Consider the following 13,397-nt stretch of genomic DNA (forward strand, 5'->3'; position numbering starts at 1 on the left):
CATTCTCCTATATGCAAATGTTCCATAAGGACATGTGAAGGTTGTTTTATCTTGGTCATCCGGGTAAATATATATTTGAAAAAATCCGGAATAGCCATCAAGAAAACAATAAAATGCATGACCGACTATCCTTTCGATCATTTGATCAATGAAAGGTAAAGGAAAATGATCTTTCCTAGTTGCCTTATTTAGGTTCCTATAATCTATACAAACCCTCCAACCAGTGGTGGTTCGCGTAGGTATTAATTCACCTTCATCATTCCTTACTACAGTTATGCCTCCCTTTTTGGGTACACAATGGATTGGACTAACCCATTCACTATCCGAAATAGGATAAATGATTCCATTGTCTAAAAGTTTAGTAATCTCATTTTTTACTACTTCTTTCATATTCGGATTTAAACGTCTTTGTCTATCCGCTTTAGGTGGCTTATCTTCTTCTAAGTGAATCCTATGCATTGCAATACTAGGATTAATTCCTTTTAAATCTGAAATCTGCCATCCCATACTTCCTATTCTATTTCTAACAACTTCTTTCAATTTTTCTTCTTGATTTTTTGTTAATTTGTTAGAGATGATTATAGGTAGAGTATCACTTCCGCCTAGGAAAGCGTATCTCAGATGGTTTGGTAATTCTTTAAGTTCTAATTTTGGTGGAACTACTACTGAAGGCGGAACTGGTCCATCTTCTCGAATCAAAGGCTCTGGGTCCTTATCTTCTAATTCTTCACCCATTATAGGTTCTATTATTTCTTCTCTTTGAACAATGTCATTAACACATTCTTCAACTAAATCAAGCTTCATACAGGCGAAATCCTCCATAGGATATTTCATCGATTGATTCATATCGAACTCGATCTTATCGTCACCTATTCTTAAAACTACTTTTCCTTCCGACACATCAACTAGAGCACGTCCCGTGTTCATGAACGGTCTACCAAAGATTAGCGGATAATTAACATCATAAGCAAAATCTAAGATAACAAAATCAGTAGGAAAAATAAATTTGTCAACTTTTACTAAAACGTCTTCAATTATACCATATGGTCTTTTAGTGGATTGATCCGCTAATTGCAAAACCATATTGGTACGTTTGATGTCCTCTTCTAAACCTAATTTTTCAAAAATAGACAATGGCATCAAGTTTATACTAGCTCCTAAATCACAAAGACAACTTGGGAATTCCATATTTCCCAATTTACACGAAATGGTAAAGCATCCGGGATCTTTGAGTTTAGTAGGTAATTTGCTTGATACTATCGAACTACAATCTTCAGAAAGTGAAATGGATGAAATTCCTTCCCAACTAATCTTTTTTGAAATTAAATCTTTCAAGAATTTTCCATAGTTAGGAATTTGCGTAATTGCATCCATGAATGTTAAATTTATATGCAAATTTTTAAGTTTATCTAAAAATGATAAAAGTTGTTTATCATGGTCCTTATTTCGGACCCTGTGTGGAAAAGGTGGTTTTGGAACAAAAGGTTTCGTATTAGAGTCAATTGGTGTATCTTTTTGTTTTAATATATCTTCTTTGGATTTTGGTAAATCATTTCCAGGTAAAGTTGAATTTTCGGGCATTTTCGGACCTAAGTAGTTTTTCCCCGAGCGAAGAGTGATAGCCTTAACATGCTCTTTCGGATTTTCTTCCGTTTGGCTGGGAAGACTTCTCTCTTTGCGGGATGGAATTGATTTAGCAAGTTGTCCAATTTGAACTTCCAAATTATGGATGCTAGATGATTGGTTTTTGATAAGCTGATCGAATTTACTTTCGATCCGTTTAAAACCTTCGTCTTGATTACTTACCTTTCCATTCATAGCATCTATAAATTTGTCGATTTTTGAAGATAAAGTGCTAATCGTATCTCTTGTTTGATTTTGATAATTATTTACACGATATTGATTAGCATTTGCATTATTATTATTATTACTATCTTTCCAGTTAAAGTTAGGATGATTTCTCCATCCAGGATTATAAGTATTAGAATAAGGATTAGTAGTTTGGTTTTGTCCTTGGACAAAATTTACCTGTTCTATCTAATTCATACCTTCGTAATCAATTTCTATCTGGATTGGATCATTAGGATCGCACGGTGCCATAAACCTATCAATTTTGTGCGATAAGGCAGAAAATTGGGCTTGTAACATCGCAACTGGATCAAGATTCATTATACCTTTAACCGATGATGTACCTGAGGATGATGGTTTCGCCATTGGTATATGTCCACGCTCTGCGGGCCACATACTTCTGTTGATTGCCATTTCCTCCAAAAGTTCTCTTGCTTGGGCGGACGTCTTCTTCATAAATAACCCTCCAGACATAGCATCTAATGAACCTCTAGTTGTAGGATTTAATCCATTATAGAATGTCTGCATTAAAAGTGCATCTGGCAGTTGGTGGTGTGGGCATAAACGTTGAAGTTCTTTAAAACGTTCCCAAGCCTCATAAAGAGTTTCATTATCATTTTGGGTAAAAGATGTCAATTCTTTGATGACTCTTGCGGTTTTTGCTAAAGGAAAATATTTTGATAAAAACGCTTGGGCTAATTGGTCCCAAGTTTCAAATGTTGCAGCAGGCATAGAAGTTAACCAAATTTTTGCCTTATCCTTCAAAGTGAAAGGGAAGAGGTGAAGTTTGATTGCTTCGGCTGTTACATCAGTAATTTTAAAAGTGTCACAAATTTCTAAGAAATTTGTCAAATGGGCATTAGGGTTTTCGTTAGGTAGTCCGTAAAACGTTACGTTGTTTTGCAACATATTAAGCAAAGTAGGCTTAATTTCAAATTGATTTGCGTTTATACGGGGTCTAACTACACTATTAGTTACACCGGCCATTCCTGGCCTAGCATAATCCATAAGTGTCGGTGGATCGGCCATATTTTCTGGCTGGACTACTTTGGTTTTTAAGGGTGTTTTGTCTTTGTTTTTGTTGAATTTCTTGTTTTTCTTAAGTGTTCTTTCAATTTCTGGATCAAAAGGGTCTGGTGACGTGCCCGAACTTCGCGAACTGCGCATGAACTTGAAATTGTTACACGAGCCAAACTACCTTCAAAACAAAATTGAAAACAAATATGTTATATAAACTGAAAATAAATAAAATGTAAAAGTTGTATAAAAATAATGTGTAAACCTAGATTCGAAAATAAAATACGAAAAATAAAAAATTTGTCAAAAATTTTGGCGTATCCCCGGCAACGGCGCTAAAAACTTGTTGAGCGATTTCCGCAAGTGCACGGTTTCGCTTGTAGTAATAAAAATATCGATCCCACAGGGATACGTTTTTTAACAAAAAACTTATTTTTGAATCTATTAATTTCGAACTTGTTAGATTTACTATTGAATGTAAATGAAAAGTGAAATTTGTCTAATTGAATTTAGGAAATTGTTTAATTGAGTTTGTGGACTTTGAGTATTTGAAAATGCTGGATTAAGATTTTATATTAGAATATATCGATTGTTAGAAAGATCTTCTGATTTAGGGATGAATTTTACAAAACAGGAACATTTAGAACTTTTAGAAAAACAAATGAATGTATTCATTTGCATTAAGCAAAGAAAACAACTTAAACTTTGTATCAATTATGATGATGAAATAAATGACGGAACCTCTAATTAATTGGCTTTGAACGCGACAAAACCCTTTCGGGATAGTTGCCCTTAATCAAATTAAAACTCTTTCGAGATGATAATTTGCCTAAGTGTTCAACAAAGTTTCCTTGTAATGATTTTGAATTTAACTACGTTTTAATGAAAACACCAGCAATCACTTTAGTGGATTGGTTACCATAAGTGCTGCATAACGATTTATCAAATAGAACGGAATTTATTAGATGAAATATAAATTGATACAAGTTTACAGAGAACATGGAGCATCGAGTTCTTCGACGGCGTGCAAGTGAACGGCTGATCAGTCCTTTCCTTGGGTTTCCTTAGAGGTTGTCAGGCTCAGGGGCGAACACTCTACTCAATCTTCTCGCTGTAACTTCGTAATAGGGATTCGGTCGGCCACTACCAAAATGCAAACTAAAACTGGAACAATGTCTAAACGCTACTGAGTTGTAATTAAACTATAAACAATATGTGTACCTCATCTTGTTTTGTACAGAATCTAATTTCTAACTCTCGAACTATTTTTGCTTAGAACTTAGACATTAGTTCTACGCTCTGATTCTATATCTATATTACATAACATTACATCCTTTTTCTCAACACCAACTCTTTATTTATAGATGTTGAAGGGTTGTGATTGAAGTGATGTGTCCCTTGTGAAAAATTGTATCCGTTGGTTAAGAGTCGTGTCCGTTGTGAAAGGACGTCTTTATCCACTTGAACGAATGCGTTCCTTGGATTTCAACATGTGTTAAATGCACTTTGGCAGAATTTCTGCACTTACCGAGAATGGGAATCCTCGGCCGTGAATGGGGGAGCATTAAGTTGAGCTTTGGACGAAGGGAGGAAGTATCTGAACCACGCGTGCCGCGGCCGCGGGTGGGGTATTCGCTGTCGCGGCATGCTGTGTTTTTCACTTCTTTGCTCTCGTTCGTGTCCTTGACTTGGCGCTTTTGATTTACGTCGTCTTTGACTCCTTTTTGTAGGGTTTTTCTTCTGTTTTAGATCCTTTTTCGTTCCTATTTGGATTTTACCAAATATTTTGGTACCTTGCAAGAAAGAAAGATATTCGAGAGTAAAAGTAATCTAAACAGATATAAACAACACAGATTTGTGATAAAAATGATGTAAATATTAATGATATTTTAGGTATATTTTGGGCTTAACAATTAGCTTTGACGAGCCTTGAAACTCTGTTTGCAGAGTCTTCCATGCTTGCTGTGAGGTTGTAGCTGCTGCAATTCTGGAGAATATTGTTTCATGGATTGCTTGTTGAATGAAGAACAATGCCTTAGAGTCCTTCTTTCTATTTTCCCTCAATCTGCTCTCATCATCGTCTGGACCAGGAAATCCGTTTGAGACAAAATCCCAAAGGTCCTGAGATTTGAATAGAGTCTTCATTTTGATACTCTAGAATTCATAACTTACTCCTTTAAAAATGGGAATGGTTGGTTGTGAGACACTCAATGAATTCACATTTGAAGCCATGGTGTTTGTGAAATTTTTTTTATGAACCTGGCAGCTCTGATACCACAATGTTGGAAAACAGAGAACAGTAATACAAGAAAAAGGAGGAAAATATTAAACCATAATTGAGCAGTCAACTTACTTAATTAATTCATGAAATGGAGGTGCCTTTTATAGGCTTACAAAGAAATTGAATACGTAACAAATTGAATTGATCTGAACTAATTTCAGATTTATTAGCTACTATAACAGTAATAAAATTAGGCATAAAATTTGGCACAAAATCTGGAACAGCTGTAACAGAAAATCAGCAGACTTAATCTACTTTGAATTAGTCTTCAACAGCGAATGTGTTGTGTACTTTAGGTTTCATAGTTTCTAAGTTAGACATATCCCTATTTTTTCACTACACAAGTTTGCTTCATATTTTTGCCTAATTTATGTGGATGATATTTTGGTCCTTGATAATGATACCAAAGTTATTAATGCTTTTATTTCAAAACTACAAAAGTAGTTTGATATACGAATTTTTGGAAAACTTTCTTATTTTCTTGGTGTGGTATCTACGCGGTGATCTATATGCTTATTCTTGAGTCAGAAAAAATATCCCATTGATCTCCTTCGTCACACTCAAATGGAAGGGTGTCTCTACACCCATGTGCACAAAGGAAAAATTGTTTCTTGGAAGTGTTGATCCCCATCCTGATCCCACTGAATATGATTGTGTTGTTGGCAGCCTTCAATATCTTTCATTAACATGGCCTGCCATTTCCTTTGCAGTGATAAACTATCTCAATTCATGCATGCCCCTATATCCATTCATTGGAGTGATGTCAAACATCTATTGCTATATCTTTTTCATACCAGTACTTATGGATTATTTCTTCACAAAGACTCAATCTTGTTGCTTCATGGTCACACTGATGCGGATTCGGCTGGTTGTTTGGATGATCAGAAGTCTATTACTGGTTTTGCAATTTATTTGGGACGAAATATAGTTTCTTGGAGCTCACGAAAGTATCCTTATGTTGCTAGATCTTCCATCGAGGTCGAATATTGTGCCTTAGCCATCGGTCCATCTGAATTTGGTTGATTACAAATTCTTTTTCGCGAAATTGGATACGTTCTTCCTTCAGCTCCCCAATTAAGGTGCGGCAATCTTTCTGCTACTTATTTGACTCTAAATCCAATTTATCACCATCGCAGTAAGCATTTGGAAGTTGATTTTTATTTTGTTCATGATCGAGTTACTAAGGGTTTGCTTTGTGTCCTTTATGTTCCTACATATGATCAAGTAACTGATGTTTTGACGAAGCCTCTTTCCAATGATCAATTTTCTTTTTTTGTAGCAAGTTAAACCTTTGTTCTACTCGAGCTTAATTTGAAGAAGGATGATAAGATATTATATAATTAAGATATTATTTTATGTCTATATATGTAATTATACATGTTGGCTATTTGTATATATACATCCGTTATACTCAATAAACATTGATTAAGCCTCAGATTCTACAAACGCTATAAATGCATTTGGAGCTTATATATTACTGGGAAACTCAACATTAATGAATTATGTCTCCAATGAACCAATTGAATTAAAAAAAAATTGAATTAAAAAAAGATATTAATTTGATTCTATGAAACAATTGAAAAGTAAAATGAATTGTATATTCATCCGTAGAAAAAAAGGTACAGTAGGTATTGGTTTATATACAAAGAGAAGTAAAAGAATTACTCAACAGACTGAAACTAATTGCTAACTAATTGAAACCAATTGCTAACTAATTAACTGTGTAAATAACAGCTGGCTTATTCTGTAACAAACAAGCTAACAATATAAGATGCAGCAACTTAATAATCTCCACATCCCCCCCTCAAGATGAAACTGGGGATATATCAACAAAGTTCATCTTGGACAAAGCTGGAGCCATGTGTTCAAGACTTAGAGACTTAGTAAAGAGATCAGTCGGTTGTTGGGTTGTAGAAATGTACGGTGTTTGGATAAAACCATTGGCAACATGTTCACGGATAAGATGACAATCAATGTCCACGTGCTTGGTTGTGTCATGAGAAACCGGATTCTGAGCTAAAGCAATCGCAGATTTGCTATCACAATGCATGGTAATAGGAAGCTTGATATGAACACCAAGATCACCAAAAATATATTGTATCCATTTGAACTTGCAACTAGTAGTGGCCATGCTGCGATATTCTGCTTCAGTAGAGGAACGAATGACTGTATTTTGCTTTTTAGTTTTCCAGGATATAAGAGAGGAACCCAGAAAAATACAGTACCCAGTAATAGACCACCTGGTTTCCTTGCATTTACTCCAATCAACATCATAATAAGAAGTAACAATATTAAGATCAGAAGAACTCGGGTAAAGCAAACCAAAATGGCTAGTGCCTTTAAGGTATCTGAGAACAGCGGCTTTCAAGTGATGATCACAGGGAGTTTGCATATATTGGCTCAATTGTTGAGTGATAAAAGTGAGATCCGGTCGAGTGAATTGTAAATAAAGCAATCGACCAATAAGTCTACGATAAACAGAAGGATCAGTAAGAGGAAGTCCAGGTTCAGAAAGAATAATGTCATGAGTCATCGGGTTAGCGACAGTAATAGCATCAATGAGCCCTGTATCTTGAATGATATCATTGATATATTTGGTTTGAGAGAGTAAGATACCAGTAGAAGAACGGGCAATCTCAATTCCTAAAAAGTATTTTGTTGAACCAAGATCCTTGATTGTAAAAAGTTTGTGCAAAAAACTTTTAACATCATCAATTAAGTCATCATTTGAGCCCATGAGCAGTATGTCATCAACATAGATAAGGAGAGCAAGAAAAGAGTTTGAAGTATGAAGAAGAAACAAACAGTGATCATATGGAGAACGTTTAAATCCATATGTCAACAGCTGAGTAGAAATCTGCTTGTGCCATTGCCTCCCTGCCTGTTTAAGGCCATAAAGGGATTTAACCAGTTTACATGCTTGACCCTGTGATGCCTTTGAATAGCCAAGAGGTGGTTGTATATATATATATATATATATATATATATATATATATATATATATCCTCATCAAGGATGCCATGGAGATAAGCATTATTGACATCAATTTGCTGTATATTCCAAACCTGAGCAGCTGCAATAGCAAAAAAAAAATCTTGACTGTAACAGACTTAGCGACATGGCTAAAACTTTTATGATAATCAACCCCAAATTCCTGATTATAACCCTTTGCAACTAGCCGGGCCTTATATCTATCTATTTCTCCATTTGGCTTATACTTAATTCTGAAAATCCATCTTGTGGATAAAGGCTTTGTTTTAGGAGGTAAAGAAACAACCTGCCAAGTATCATTAAGTTCAAGAGCTGCTAACTCCTGATTCATGGCATCAACCCAATGAGGGTCCTTGCAAGCTTGATGATAATGAGTGGGAACTTGTGTTTTATTGATATTAGTAAATTGCTTTGTGAGCAGGAGAAAAATTTGTGGAAAATGCAAAAGATGTATTAGGAACAATGGCACAAGTAACAAAGTCTTGAAGCCAATTTGGTTTAGTGGGAATTCTTTGAGACTTGCGAATATCGAGCTGTGTGTCATCTTTTTGTATATTTGGCTGTGTAAAAGGGGATTGTGTGATGGAGGTAGATATAGGAGGTACTATATCACGTGATATTGGAAGATGAGTAGGTGTGGTTGAAATTAGTGGTTCTAATGTGGCAGTAGATAAAGAAGATGTTGATGGAAAGTTGTTAGGTAAAGAAAGGTTATGATAAGGAAAAATATCTTTTTGGAAAGAGACATCTCTATTAACTATTATTTTTGATTTTGTCAAGCTAAAAAGAATATAGCCCTTTTGTCTTGGACTATACCCCAAAATATGCCTCTACAAGCTTTAGGATCAAATTTGTCCTTATTTGGTGTAGTATCAGTATAATAACGACAACTAAATACTTTGAAATTATCAAATATGGGAGATTTACCATAAAGAACCTCATAAAGTGATTTCCATTGAAGCAAACGTGTAGGAAGAACATTCACAATAGATACTGCCATCTGAATGGCTTCACCCTAAAAATCATTTGGCAAAGCAGCTTGAAGGATTAAAGCTCTAGCAATCTCTAACAAATGGCGATGTTTTCTTTCGACTACTCCGTTTTGCTGAGGGGTATACACGCACGTTTTCTGATGTAATATTGTCAAATTAGAGAATAAAGAATGACACTGAGTATTAACGAATTCAGTTCCATTGTCTGTGCGTAATACTTTCACCTGTGAATTGAATTGAGTATTGACCATAGAAAAGAAATTCTGTAAGGCATGACAAGTTTGAGACTTGGATTGTAGCAAAATAACCCATGTACATCTTGTGTAATCATCCACTAAAGTAAGAAAGTAACTAGTGTAACGTCCGTGTCTAAAATTCTAATCTTCGATATATTATAATATAATTTTTATAGTGTTAATTAATTACGAACTTAAATATACTATCGGGTTTAATTTATCGAGTTTAATTTAATTTCTTTATGTATAAATTAAAAGTTCTGGGAAAGTTTTATAAAATATTGTAAATTAAAGGACTAAATTTAATATTATTTTGAATTAAAAAGCATATGTATGCATAAATGTTTTTTTTTATTAATGTGACTTAAGATTTAAATTTTATATAATATGAATAATAATTAATTAAAAATACATATTATAATAATAATAGTAATATATTATAAAGTGGTATATATATTTTTTTTGACGCATATCAAAACACTTGTCTAAATTAAGGATATCATATCTAAACACTCGTCTAAATTAAGGATATCATATCTAATATTTGATGGAACATTGACATACGGCATATGAAATTGTTTCAATTTTGCCATATGTCATATTAAAAAAATATTTGATAACTCTTATGCAAAAAGTTCCTAATATAAATTTGTATAAATTTGAGGGAGGTTAATATGTAAAGAGATATAAAAATTGATGGAGGGTTTGGAGAATATATTATCTAGCTAACTACAATTTCGTTGAAATTTGGAGGGTATTGAATCAACAATATAAACATTCCAACTTTCAAAGAACTTTGCTTAAATTTCCGTTAAACATACCGATCAACTGTCAGTGGTTCGGTGACCGATATTTCGGTAACTGTATTTTATATTTAAATTATTTTTAAAATGTTATAAATATGATTTTGAGTAAATTTAGTTTCGGTAGTTTCGTCAAATTTTAACAGATTTAGATTCGTTTATGCATATAAAATTTAGACAGTTGTTCTTTAGATTTATCGAAGTAAAATTCCGTATTAAGACTTTTAGCACCTTTAAGAGTTTAAAGGTATAATCGGTCCAAATTAGTTACGTCGGTTCAAAATTACTATTACAGTGACCGAGAATAATCCGATAAGAATATCTCGATTATTTTTAATTCTAACAATAAAATATTTTAAGAAACTTTAATAGTTAGAGTTAAAATAAATTGAAAATAGAAGGACTAAAACTGATATTTTTCAAGTGGAGTCGGTATAAAGTCGAATATTAAATTTGTACAAAAATTTGAATTTAAAACTATTTCAAATAAACTTATGGCAATATAACGAGTCTAACGGTATACTCGGTCTAAATTAATTATATCGGTTTAATGTTATACGTATGACAGATAAAAATACGTTTTAGTCTTAAACTATTTAAGTGGTTTTGAATATGTTTTATTAAACTATTTAAAACATATTGTTTAAAATATTCGTTCACTTTTGATTTTGATTATTTAAAGAATAATTATTTATTATCATGGTATTTCGTAAATTTGGCCGAAAGAAATGAATTTGACAATCTTATATGAATTGTTTTTGGATTGATGAAACTGTTTCGGTTGTCGTTAATATTTATGAGATTTGGATTGAAATCCAATATGATTTTTATGTTGCGATATTTTGAAAGATAGAAAAATGGTTTTGTCCATCTAGGATTGCCCGGGGTAGGAGTTGGAAGTTGTAAGACCATACCTAAGGGCGGTATGGCCAGAGTGGTATGGCTAGAGTGCACGGCTGGTAGTCCTAACGTTAGGCAAGGCGAGATATGAATGAGATATCTCGATTATTGATATGATTGATGTTATGATAAGCTACACGGGTGGAATTCGAGGATGGACACTCACACAAATTTAGTATTATGTTTTGAAAATGCTTGATGATTTGAATTGCAATGTTTTACGTTTGATTGATTAAGAATTTGGTTTGATGAAGCGTTGTTCGATTTGATTGCGTTTGAAACGTTGTTCGATTTGATTCGTTTTGAAAAGACATTCGATTTGATTCGTTTTGATAAAACGTTATTCGATTTGATTTGTTTTGATAAAACGTTATTCGATTTGATTCGTTTAGATAAAATGATTTATATATATAAAAAATTATAAAGTAATAAAGTGAAATGTTTAGGTAAATCACTAGTGTGTCAATCAACATTGAATAAGTTAAAACGTCTCAATAAGTTAAGTGAACTACCGAAGTTGACAGAACTACCTAAGTTAAGAGAACTACCTAAAATAGGTAGAACTACGTGGCTTTGATTCCCGGTTTAAAGACTAAAAGATGTTCGGGATACGTAGGAAGCTTGATAGAATTATCAAGTCCAAGCCAAATAAATAAATAAAACTTTAGGTAGTCCAAATAAACTTTTATCTATTAGATAATAGGTTCGACTTTGAGACTGTTAGAAGTTCGTTATCCTATTTTTCATTCATACCCGATGCCGTTTTGGGTCGGGTGTGACAACTAGCCCCAGTTAATGACTTTTTACTGTAAGGTCCCCAAAGATCAGCATGTATAATTTCAAAAGCTGCACTAGTTTGAATTGAACTTCTGTTAAAAGAAAACCTGTGCTGTTTAGCACAATGACAAATATCACAATTTGTATGAGTACAAGAAATAGAAATACTATCAATATGACTTAAAGCATCTAGAGATGCATGACCAAGCCTAAGATGCCAGATATCTGGTTTAGTCATAGTTTCAATCTGCCCAGCAAAACATTTTTGCATTTTTCCTATAATATGCAAAGAAAAAGACATCTTAACTAGCAGATACAAGCCATCCACCATCCAAGCAACAGCTATGACCTCATGACTATAGCAACAGCTATGACCTCATGACTATGTTGGGCCTGCAAATAACAACAATTTGTGTGAAAAATTGCTTCTATTTTGTTCTGTTGTAATAGCTGACTTACTGAAAGTAAGTTATATCGAAAACTTGGCACATAAAGAACATTTTGCAGTGTCAAATTGTCAGATAATGGCACATCTCCTACACATTTGATATATTGGACAGTTCCATCAGGTAATATAACACTTTGAGGGTGAAATAATCTCCTGATTTTAATTAAATCATGTTTCTTGGAGCTCATATGAGATGTTGCGCCACTATCAACAATCCAATACTCATCATTCAACACTGGTTTAGAAGCCTTACCAGAAAAACCTGCAAAAGCCGAGAAGTCTGTAGAATTGACCGGTGTTTCTGTTAAGCCCTTTCCTTTTAACATTCTGTAGAGCTCCTTGACCATAAAACTAACATCACTGTTATTTCCACCACCAGTATCAAAATTAGTCTCAGGACTGCTCTCTTCAGAACCATTAAAATCTCTCTTATGAGCAACATTATTAGCCTCTTGTTTTACAGAAGAAGAAGAAAATGTAGAACCCTCTCTTTTCTTGTCATCCTTTCTTTCCTTCCACCATTCTGGATACCCTATGATCTTGAAACAACCAGAACGATTATGTCCAGTCATGTCACAATTGTCACAATACTTTTCTTCTTTAGACTCACCATCTTTCTTTTTCCCTTTCCACTTCTGTTGTGATTTGTTTCTGTTTTCAACTCTTGAAAAATTTGCTATTTCAACAGTTTGTTCAACAGAAATCTCTCTTTGTTTTTAAACTTGTAAAAGCATAGAATAAGCCTTGTTGAGATTAGGGAGAGGATCCATTAATGTGATTTGATTTTTGACATTATCATATTGATCATTAAGACCCATAAGAAACTATATTAACTTGTCTTCTTCTGCTATATCACTAATGCGTTGAAAAACATTGCAAGCACATTGTTTTGCTGCCTCACATTGACAAGCAGGCATAAGCCTTAAAAATGCTAATTCATCCCAGAACCTTTTGAGTTTGTTAAAATACATCATGATAGAGAGAGTACCTTGAGAGAGTAGGCTGATTTCTCTTTTGATTTGGAAAATTTGAGGTCCATTACTTTCCCCAAATCTGTGCGCCAAATCTGTCCATAATTCACTTGCTGTAGCAACATATTGGAAA

At 33.8% G+C, this 13,397-nt stretch overlaps 1 non-coding gene across 1 annotated transcript; it reads left to right on the top strand.

Moving 5' to 3' along the window:
* The first annotated feature begins 2,392 nt into the window (after positions 1 to 2,392).
* LOC136234432 (small nucleolar RNA R71) lies at positions 2,393 to 2,499 on the top strand. The gene has a single exon (XR_010691316.1). It is a non-coding gene; the product is annotated as a small nucleolar RNA R71 (small nucleolar RNA).
* The last annotated feature ends 10,898 nt before the right edge of the window (positions 2,500 to 13,397 follow it).

This window comes from Euphorbia lathyris, chromosome 6 (genome assembly GCF_963576675.1).
Source record: "Euphorbia lathyris chromosome 6, ddEupLath1.1, whole genome shotgun sequence".
NCBI classification, from domain to species: Eukaryota; Viridiplantae; Streptophyta; class Magnoliopsida; order Malpighiales; family Euphorbiaceae; genus Euphorbia; species Euphorbia lathyris.